The following is an 11,203-nucleotide window of genomic DNA, read 5'->3' as shown; positions in this document are numbered from 1 at the left end:
TCTCATTTCCAAAGGTATCAAGACTATCAAAGCTTAATGGGTGAGGTATGGTTAAGTGGTGAGGCTGCAGCAAGCGACTAAGCATTTATTTGAGGTGGCTAACTTACGAGTACAAGAATAAAGAGGGGGATGATCCACTCATAGCGGACGTGAACTACTGATGATCAAATGAATGATCCTGAACACCTACTTACGTCAGATATAACCCCACCGTGTCCTCGATCGGAGAAGGAGCTCACGAAAGAGACAATCACGGTTACGCACTTAGTTGGCAAGTTTTAAGTAAGTTTACTTCACGTTATCTAGAACCAGATGTTAAACAAAGTTTCCATGTTGCCACATAACCGCGGGCATGGCTTTTCGACAGATTTGACCCTGTAGGCGTGCTCCAACTAGGCCATCACAAACTACCACATGTTGGGAGAAAATGACCTCGATCAGGGAAACCCGTGATCTCCTTGGGTTCCTATAGGAAAATCTCAACCTTGAGATAACCCAAAGCATCCTCGGAATCCCTCGCACAAGAGGCTCGAGAAAGGTAAAACAAGTCCAGCAAGACCGCCCGACATGTCGACAATCCCGATAGGAGCCGCGTATCTCGTTCTCAGGACATGACGGATAAGCACAACGTATGGTGGCCTAATAGACATAACCCGAGTTGCCCCGGGTTGGCCCCGCAAATGACTCTAATTTGGATCAGCACCATCAGCACTAGCCCTCCCTGTATTATGTTGAATTACTCCTCGGGTAGCGCTAACTCCCTATGTTATCAGTATTAACAGAATTATTATGTTGGGAAAATATAGTACCAATGTTGGGCCTTGCCAGACGAGATTTATCCCAAAACAAGAATCTAGGGGGTCCCCATAACAACCCCAAGCATGATAGGAGCGCTCATTTATGAAACATAACACCGGCAGTCGAAACTAAGGCGGCAAAGGTGGAACAAAACACCAGGCTAGAAGGCCGAGCCTTCCACCTTTTACCAAGTATATAGGTGCATTAAATTAAATAGAATTTAATAGGGTAATATAACGAGGAACCCATGTTTTCACATGGAAGCAACTGCACATGTAACTAGCAACGATAGAAATGGTAACATAGCCAATTAGTAGTTTGCTAGGTTGTAGAAAGGTTGAAGGTTTTCATGGCAATGTTGGGAGGATGATATTTAATAGGTGGTAGGCAGCGAGACATAATGATAGAAATGAAACAACTAGCATGACAATGATAGTAATGGTATCTAGGGAAATGATCATCTTGCCTGAGATCCCGCTTGGAAGAAGAACGAACTCCGTTAAGCAGACGAACCGACGCAGTCGAACAGATCCTCACATTCTGACATGCTCGTGGAACTCTATCGAGACGAAGCAAACCAGAAACAAGAATCAACACAGGATATTCACCATGGCACAAGCACTACATGATGCAATTCACATATGATGCATGATCAGTTTTAAATACGCAACGCATGGCATGGCAATTCACACAGTCAAACGCTACACATTAAGTGAAGCTCAATATGCAACGAGTTGCATATTAATGAAACTCCACGTTTAAATATTTAGTTCACTCCTGTTTATTAATGCGGCAATATTAGAATGTTGTTAACATGGCAAGGGGCGAAGCACAAATTAAACTACCTATCTAGGCATTTTAAATGAGGCCCACGACGACATATAGCATCTCCAAAATGGCCCCACATGTTACTTTCTCAATCTATTCAGATTTGTCGTAATCACATTTTATTTTTGTTAAACGGAAAAACAAAGTGGTTCACGTGATTCTACTCATCGTTCTTGTCCATTTACATATATGGCTCATCTCCCATGGAGCTATGGTTAATTAACTACGGACTAAACTGTTTCTATCACATCGACACACAAACCGATGCAAATAGCAAAGCTAACATCCTTAAACATGCATGGGAGTTACAAAATATTTATCTACGCGAAAATCTGGTCAAGTTACATATCTAACTTTTCGCAATCCGACGCACCGAATAAAAGATACGGGTATTTTAAAATATGCTCTTTTTCTGAAATTAAATAAATTCGAGGACCTAAAAAAATACTAACGGGCCGAAACCTGCTAAACGGGTCCAAAAAGGCATGTGCGCTAGACAACTAAAAGGCTCTTAGGGGCGCTGGATAGAAGGGGCTGACCTTGGTCGTGGGCACTGTTGGTCGTTGGGCCAACTGACCTGTTGGGCTGGAGGCCCGTGATAGAGAGGTGGAGGCGGCGTGGAGCTGGGTCGACTGCAGGGGCGGTTGGGCCTGGCTTCGCTAGCTGGGCCACGAGGCCTGGGGTCGGGGCCAGCCCATGCGGTTGCGAGCGAGCGGGCGCACGCGCTCGTCTTCCTCGCACGAGGCAGCGCGACCACACAGTCAACGGGCGGCGCGACGAGGCTCCGACGAGGGGCTGCCGGGGACGAGGCGAGGCAAGTCCGGCGGGGCCGGCCTAGGATACAATTAGATCCGGCAGGGCTCGGGCCCCGACGACCGGTGGCGAGGCTGAGGTGGGAGGCAGCGGCCTGGAGCTCACAGCTCGGCGCGGAGTCAACGACAGCTACAGGTGTGGGGCCACGGTGAGGTGCGGGCGCGGCGGCGACCGGCTGTGGGAGGAGCGGGGCGACGCAGGGCAGCTCGGGAGGCGCGGTTCGAGCTGTTGGTGGAGCTCGGGTTGGGAGCTGCTCGCTACAATGGGGAGGCAGGGTGGCGCGGCTCGGGCACGAGGCGGCGGATCCGGGCCCGACGGGCTTCAGATGGGCTCGTGCGGGCCTGCGACAGCTGGTGGGAGAGAGAGGTGGGAGGTGGCTGGCTGAGGGGCGCGAAAAAGAAGGAGGAGAGGGTGAGAGAATAAAATGGCAGGCGAGACCCTTCCTTTTATAGAAGGTAGGTCAAGGGCTAGGTTTTTTTCCGTTTTCGGAGCGTTCAATCTCGATCGAACGGCTCCGGTCGCGGGGTTGGCTCGGGTGGGTTGGTTGGGCCGTGTAGAGTGGGTGTTGGGCTAAGATGAGAGGGAAATGGTGCGACCTAGCGACATAGATTTAAAATATCGAAAATGTCCGACGATAACCCGATGACGGTGCCACTACGGTCGACCGTTCGGGTATCAAACGAACTCTGATTGTGATGAAATTTGGCAGACGACCTACATACACTAAAATAAGACTGCACGCCAAGTTTTGACCCAATCCGAGAATATTTTCCTGACACTTTTAAAAACAATATTTTATCGATGCCGCGGGCGCGTGCATGTATGGTTGTTCTTGAAACGGTCAACGGCAAAAAACGGAGAGAACCGACAACTATAACGGATGCAAGTTTTGAAAACTGGCGGCAACGGAGTGCTGATGCAATGCTGATGATGCGAATGATGCGATGACGAGTGCGACAACCAATATTTAACCCGACGACAACGGAATAAAAGGGGAATCTTCTGGAGCGTCGGTCTTGGATTGTCATGTCTGCATAGTGGAGGTGGGTGATACCTCCTCCAGGAATGAGGTGGCCGACCACCCCTTTAAGGTGGCCCATGATCCGGGCTTTGTCAAGAATGAGAACGTCAACAACAAGCTTAAAAAGAAGGGGAGAAATAGGGTTCCCTTGTTTTACCCCTGCCGAGGAGGAGAAATAAGGCCCCACCTCACCATTGATGTTAATGGCCATTTTGCTAGACTGCACCTCTACATAATCCATGAGGACCATCTATCATCGGAGGCTTGGTGGTTCAACACCAGCCGCAAGAAGGACCAATCTAGGCGGTCACATGCCTTATGAAAGTCCAACTTGAGGAAGACACCTTTAGTCCCCCGTGATTGGACCTCGTGGGCGATTTCCTCGAGTGCTAGGACCCCGTCTTGAATCCGACGACCCTTCAAGAACGCAGTACGAACAGGGTGATCAAGCCGCTCCGCCACAGGGCCAAGCCGTGTCGCGCAAACTTTAGAGAAAATGCGTTCCAGCACATTGATCACCGTAACAGGCCTAAAGTGCCTAACATCCGTCGCTTCAACTATTTTGGGGATCAGGGTAATCATACTAGTTGATCCGAGCCATGTTGAAAGTCCCAATGTAAAATTCATGGAACATTGGCATGATGAACGGTTTTAGTAAATTCCATAATTTATGGAAAAATATTACCGGCATCCCATTGGGTCCCGGGGCCGATCCCGCCTTCATAGAGGTGATCGCCTTGCCCACCTCATCCTCCGAGAAGGGGTGGGTAAGCTCTGCGTTCTCTGCCTCCGATAATCGTGGGGCCAAAAGTCATCGGAAATTGAGACACCACCTCATGGTGCCGTCGAGAATAGCTCCTTGTAGAAGGAGTAGATGTGGGACCTGATCTCGTCCGGATGCTCTAGTATGTTTTCACCCTCCCAGAGACATGAGATAGCACATCTACGCCACCGACCATTAGCAATCGCGTGGAAGTGCGCGGTATTCTCCTCCCCTTGGAGGAGCCACATCTGGCCTCCATGACGCTGCCAGAATAACTCCTCGCTCTTATATATCTCCATTAGAGAGGATTCCAAGGCGTAGCGCCTCATCCAATCATCAGCCGAAATGCCCACCGAGTCAGCCAACGCATCGAGGTATTTAAGGTGGGTGAGAAGGGATGCCTTGCACGCTCTAGATTCTGCGCCCAGGTTGGCACCCCACCTGCGCATAAATTGGCGGGTCAGGTGCGAACAGTGATGCCATATGTCTGTGATGACCCACAAGTATAGGGGATCTATCGTAGTCCATTCGATAAGTAAGAGTGTCAAACCCAACGAGGGGCAGAAGGATCTGACAAGTGGTTTTCAGCAAGGTAATATCTGCAAGCACTAAAATTATCGGTAACAAGTAGTTGTGTGGTGAGATGATTCGTAGCAAGGAACAAGTAACAAAAGTAACAACGGTGCAGCAAAGTGGCCCAATCCATTTTGTAGCAAGGGACAAGCCTGGACAAAGTCTTATAGGAGGAAAAAAGCTCCTGAGGACACATGGGAATTTCTGTCAGCTAGTTTTCATCATGTTCATATCATTCACGTTCGTTACTTTGATAGTTTGATATGTGGGTGGACCGGCGCTTGGGTACTGTCGTGGGTATAAGTCTGACAGTAGATATATGGGGTACGAAAGGATGGGCAGAGCCTTAGCTACGGCGAGGATGTATGAGTTCAGGCCCCTCTACGGTGGAGGTAAAAGGCCTACGTCTCAGTGCTCTTGGGAGCTTAGTGTCGAGTGGATTATAGGATTACAGCAAGTGCCAACCCTTGCACGAGTGAGGAAGAGCGGCTTATATAGAGTGCGCTGCCCTTCATAATGGCCCGGTGGACAAGGGTGGAATAGTGGCGAATAAATGCCTACGTTACAGGTAACGTAAGCCTTAAATGCTAATAATGGTGTATGAAAACGTATGACCGTTGCCCTCCTGGGAGGTTACGATGTACAGAGTGGATTCTAGTCGGTACGTTAAATATGCTCCGAGTGCTCGTCGCCGACTGGATGATGGGGGAGTCTTAGTTCACTCGGAACTGTCTAAGGGCCTTGTCCTCTATGAAGGGTAGTCCTTGGGTAGGACCTATAGGGCAGGCCTATGACCCTACCGTGGGACTATAACCCCATCATTAGTCCCCGAATGGATCGGGGTTGGAACGATGAAGTGATGTCTGGAGTATGGAACCGACTGGTACGGAGGTGACTTTAGCGTTGTTTGCCTCGATCCATTTTATCTGTTCAACAAGTGATCCGAGTGAATATATCAGTGAAACGAACCGTCAGGGACCGAGTGCTTCCGTAGAATCTTTCGACGTGACTGATCAAACTGACAGCGCCGGATTTTCTGGGATCCTCAAATTTCGGTTGCCGCGCGCTCAGCGGGGATGACGATATCGCCATCGAGCAGGTTTTGCCTCCTCGATTACCGCGCCTTTATCTTCTCCACTAACATCGCAGCGGCCGGTTGGGGAGATAAGATCTCAGGTCCACCTGTTAGCGACCCAGTCGGAAGCCTACTTAAGCCTCCCCGGCGGGATTTCCTGCTGCGCTGCTCATCTTCCTCACATTAATCCCGCTTCTCCCGCATCTCTCTGCACGCCTCAAGCCTCCTCCCTCCCCTCCTCCTCTGCGGATCTGTCGCCTTTGCCATGATGAAGGGGCAGACCAACAAACTCGAGTCGCAGAAGAAGAAGAAGAAGGGGGCGGCCCCTACTCAGCGGCGGCAGCGGGCGCTGCCGGCGGGTTGGATCCAGGGGGATTTCCTCCCCTCCTCGGTGACGGAGAACGACTTGCTGGAGCTGGTGGAGCATGGCATGATCGTCAACAAGTCCTGGAGGCTGCCGGAAGGCGAGACGGAGCCGGCGCCGAAGGAGGGGGAGCGCGTTCTGCTGCTCAGCCATGTGTTCAGGGGCTTCTCCTTGCCTCCCCACCCCTTCTTCCGATGTATCATGACTTACTTCGGGGCGCAGCTCCATCATTTTCCTCCAAATGCAATAGCCCACCTTGCTGCATTCGTCACCCTCTGTGAGTGCTTTATTGGATGTCCCCCCCACTGGGGGCTCTTCAAGTATGTCTTCTCCGCTAGATCCCAAACTGTCACAAAGCTTGGCCAGTCGGACGATAATACCCATATCCTCCAGCTCTGCGGGGGCTTAGGCTTCCAGAAGAAAACAAAGAGTAGCTACCCCCCCTCCAGCTGTCCGAGTCAGTTAGGAACTGGCAATCGTCCTGGTTTTATTGCCAGGACATTGCTTGTCCGAATGCTTCGAGTGGGTTGCCATCTTTTAGCTTAGACCGTCCGGGCCCTCCCAGGAAGCTTGCGCTCTCTAAGGGGGAGAGGATCCAGATCCAGCCTTTGGTCGACGCGTTAATAGCCGTCGTCCGTAAGGGAGTCACTGGCACGGATCTGCTGGAGACTTTTCTGGGTCGGCGCATCCAGCCGCTGTAGGCCCGACACCACGCCATGTGGCACTACGCGGGGCCTTCGTATTCCACTCGATCTCATCCAGAGTGCGTGAGCGGGGAGACTGTGAGGGCGTGGGTCCGCGGCATCACAGGCGCGTGTGATAACCCCAAGGGAGCCCAGCGGATGAAACCCTTCCGCGCCGACAATCCTCCTCCGAATGAGGTGAGTACATCTTGTCGAGTGCTTTTAATCTTCTTAGATTTATTGCTTTTCTTGTCCTGCCGACCGACGTCGCCGACTGTGTTTTGTGCAGGAGTGGACCAACTGGTATTCTGCCGTCTCGAACGGGAATCCATCCAAGGAAGAGGAGGGCAGCCAGGAGGGCAGCGTGGATAGCGCCGAGTACGTCTCCGATAGTGGGGAGACGGAGGAGGAGACAGAAGAGGAGGAGGAGGAGGATGGGGAGCAGAGCTCGCCACCTTCACCACCAAAGCACCGAACTAAGCGTCGTCACGATCCCGCTGCTCAGCCGGCTCCTCCAGCGGCCCCGAGTGCTCCGCCAGCCCCTCCCGTGGCTCCGAGTGCTCGGAGTGTGAAGAGGACCAGGGACGCTGCTGTCGAGCCCACGGACCAGCCGTCCAAGGTGGCCAAACCTAGTGGGCCTAAGCCTCGGAAAGCTTTGCCTTGGATGAGGATTGCTGTTCCAGTCGCTTCAGCGTAAGTGTCTTGTTCTTCCATCTTCCTTCAGTATCCGATTGAACTCATGCTTATCTGTCGAGTGGATTTCACTCAACAGAGCTGCTACCTCCGCCACCTCTCTGCCGCGCCAGGACGATGATCCCATGGACACGGATAACGTCGCCACGTCCCAGCAAGGTATGTTGTCACGACTCTGAGAGCTGCATTACTGTTTCGCGAGTGCTGTCCTTGATCTTGACCTTTTTCTATAATTTCATTTTGTTCAGTTGGGCTTCCTTCGGAGGTGATCCATCTGGAGGATGACGACCAAAGGGGGTCGGAGCCGGTTTTGGCGCCTGTCCCTGAGGTTGTCCCATCTACTGCTGCTCCCACCATGAACGTGCCGCCGACTGGGACGGTGCCGCCGACTGAGACGGTGCCCCTCACGGCGGAACCGACTGGAGCGGAGCTCGGGATGCCCAGGGAGTCTTCTGTCGCGCTGGGTCCGTCAACTGTTCAATATGACGCCCGACGCCTCCCGGAAGACCAGGTGGGGGCCGCCAAGGACGCCATGGTGCAGGTGGAACTGATGGTGGGTGACGCCAAGGGAGCGTATGACTCCATCGCGTCTTTGTACAAGAAAAGCTTGGAGCTCCGGGACGATATCCGAGTAAGTGCGCTAGTAAGTGTTTACTTTCCTCTTGTTATCCACTGGGGGTTTCAGCGATATACTCGAATACGGTAGGATGATTTTGCAGTGGGTTCACTCTGAGTGAACCCAGTGGGTGTAGTCCCCGAGACTTCTGCCGAGTGCTTGCACCGGCAGTTGTCTTTATATGTATTTTCCGTAATCTGAACAAATCAGAGCTGATCTGCCCGAACGGTACCAGTGGGGGCACTCCGAGTGCACCCACTGGGTGTAGTCCCCGAGAGTAGTGTTACTCAGGTCGGGTAATAGTAGTCTCATAGTGTTGTCTGTTTGCTATGGAGCTCGATAGGGCCGACCTGTTCGAGCTTCATACCAGTGGGGTCACTCTTAGTGAACCCACTGGGTGTAGTCCCCGAGACCGCTGTCGATTGCTTGCATCGGCAGGGGTCTGAAGAATTTTGAGCTTTTATTGTTTTGTCGTATCTGACGAGACTTTTTCCTCGTTGAACGTGGCTGATCCTCCCTTTGTGTCTCTTTGGCAGAAGACTTGCGAAATGGGATCTGCGTACAATGCTCTAAAGGCTAAGAAGATTCAGCTTGCTGCGGACTTGGAGGTGGCTGTGAATGACCTGGCTGGTGTGAAGGAGGCTCTTGCTGACCGAGAGAAATCTTTGGAGGAGTCTCGGGAGACCAACAAGGCATTTCTAGCCGAAGTAGAAAAAATGAAGAGTCAGAGATCCAAATGGATGGGCCAGCTGAAGGTGATAAACACTCGGTGCATGGCGCAGGAGAAGTACGTCAGCGATTGGGCAAGGAAGATGGTTGCACTGCTTGGTGGTAAGTTGTTGCCGAGTGCTTCTTGACTTTGGAGTTCACTCCGCGCTTACTTTCTTCTTGTCTTTTCTTTTGCAGACTTCTGTCGGGACGTTGAGACTGAAGCAGCCAACATTGAACGGTTGCTTGTTCCGAACGTTCCACTCGGCGATGAAGCCAATCGGGACATGCTCCGAGCGCATATTCGCCTTAGCAGGGTGGGACCTTTCATTGGCCGCCTGAGAAAAGTTGTTTGCCGAATCGACAAGGAGCTATGGCCAGAAGACGACTCCCGGAGTGAAATAGATGGGTTGATGACTCGGCTGGAGGACGTCCCAAGCAGAGTGCAGGCATGGAAGAAGTCTGCCGCTCGTTGTGGTGCGGATGTGGCGCTATCTCTGGTCCGAGTGCATTGCAAGGAGACCCGCAAAGAAAAACTGAAGACGTTGCAGGTCACCAACACCAAGAAGCTTCGATTCAAAGATTTCATGGAGACCTTCCTCGACACAGCCACTCGCATTGCAAACGGAATCGACCTCGACACCTTTGTGGAGCCCGCCAGTCCCGGTGACGCTTGAAAAAACTTTATGGTGAACGCACATTTACCTCGGTATGCCGAGTGGTATCTGTATTAAGCTTTGGCCACTGCTGTTGGCCGTCACATTCGTGGTTCGGTGTGGATAAGCTTGATTCACAGCGAGCCGACTGATCGTAGATCCAACTTTGAATTCAAATCGGATCTTTTGCTCTTCCTTCACTGAGTTTTTTTTGACACGATTTTGGTTCGTGGTTTTTGTTTGGCGTCTCTTGGTGAAGCCAATGGCAAACATGCAGAGCATGTAGTTGTCAGTTGTCATGAGCCTCAATGAGGGTCTGTTAAGCCTCCGAGTGCGCACTCGGAGCGAGCTTTTACTTAGGCGACTCTGGGTCGCGGCTAAGTCTCCGAATGCGACTGTTAGTGCGCACTCGGAGCGAGTTTTTACTTAGGCGACTCTGGGTCGCGTCTAAGTCCCCGAGTGTGACTGTAAGTGTGCACTCGAAGCGAGTTGTTACTCATGTAGTTGTCAGTTGTCTTCACATCCACATGAGCCTCAATGAGGGTCTACTAAGCCTCCGAGTACGCACTCGGAGCGAGCTTTTACTTAGGCGACTCTGGGTCGCGGCTAAGTCTCCGAGTGTGACCGTTCGTGCACACTCGGAGTGAGTTGTACTCATGTAGTTGTCAGTTGTATTCACATCCACATGAGCCTCAATGAGGGTCTGCTAAGCCTCCGAGTGTATCTCTAGTACACACTTGGAGGAAGCTTTTTACTTAGGCGACTCTGAGTCGCAGCTAAGTCCCCGAGTGTGACTGTTTGTGCACACTCAGAGCGGATTTTTACTTAGGTGACCCTGTGTCGCAGCTAAGTCTCCGAGTACGACTTTTAGTGCACACTCGGAGCGAGTTTGTACTTAGGCGATTCTGGGTCGCAGCTAAGTCTCCGAGTGCGGCTTGTAGTGCACACTCGGAGCGAGTTTGTACTTAGGCGACTCTGGGTCGCAGCTAAGTCCCCGAGTGTGACTTTTAGTGCACACTCGGAGCGAGTTTGTACTTAGGCGACTCTGGGTCGCAGCTAAGTCCCCGAGTGTGACTTTTAGTGGACACTCGGAGCGAGTTTTTGCTTAGGCGACTCTGGGTCGCAGCTAAGTCCCCGAGTGCGACTTTTAGTGCACACTCGGAGCGAGTTTGTATTTAGGCGACTCTGGGTCGCAGCTAAGTCCCCGAGTGTGGCTTGTAGTGCACACTCGGAGCGAGTTTGTACTTAGGCGACTCTAGGTCGCAGCTAAGTCCCCGAGTGTGGCTTGTAGTGCACACTCGGAGCGAGTTTGTACTTAGGCGACTCTGGGTCGCAGCTAAGTCCCCGAGTGTGGCTTGTAGTGCACACTCGGAGCGAGTTTGTACTTAGGCGACTCTGGGTCGCAGCTAAATCCCCGAGTGTGACTTTTAGTGCACACTCGAAGCGAGTTTATACTTAGGCGACTCTGGGTCGCAGCTAAGTCCCCGAGTGTGGCTTGTAGTGCACACTCGGAGCGTGTTTGTACTTAGGCGACTCTGGGTGGCAGCTAAGTCCCCGAGTGTGGCTTGTAGTGCACACTCGGAGCAAGTTTGTACTTAGGCGACTCTGGGTT

The sequence above is a fragment of the Hordeum vulgare genome, chromosome 5H (assembly GCF_904849725.1).
Source record: "Hordeum vulgare subsp. vulgare chromosome 5H, MorexV3_pseudomolecules_assembly, whole genome shotgun sequence".
Classification (NCBI taxonomy): Eukaryota; Viridiplantae; Streptophyta; class Magnoliopsida; order Poales; family Poaceae; genus Hordeum; species Hordeum vulgare.
This window is presented reverse-complemented; position numbering follows the sequence as displayed.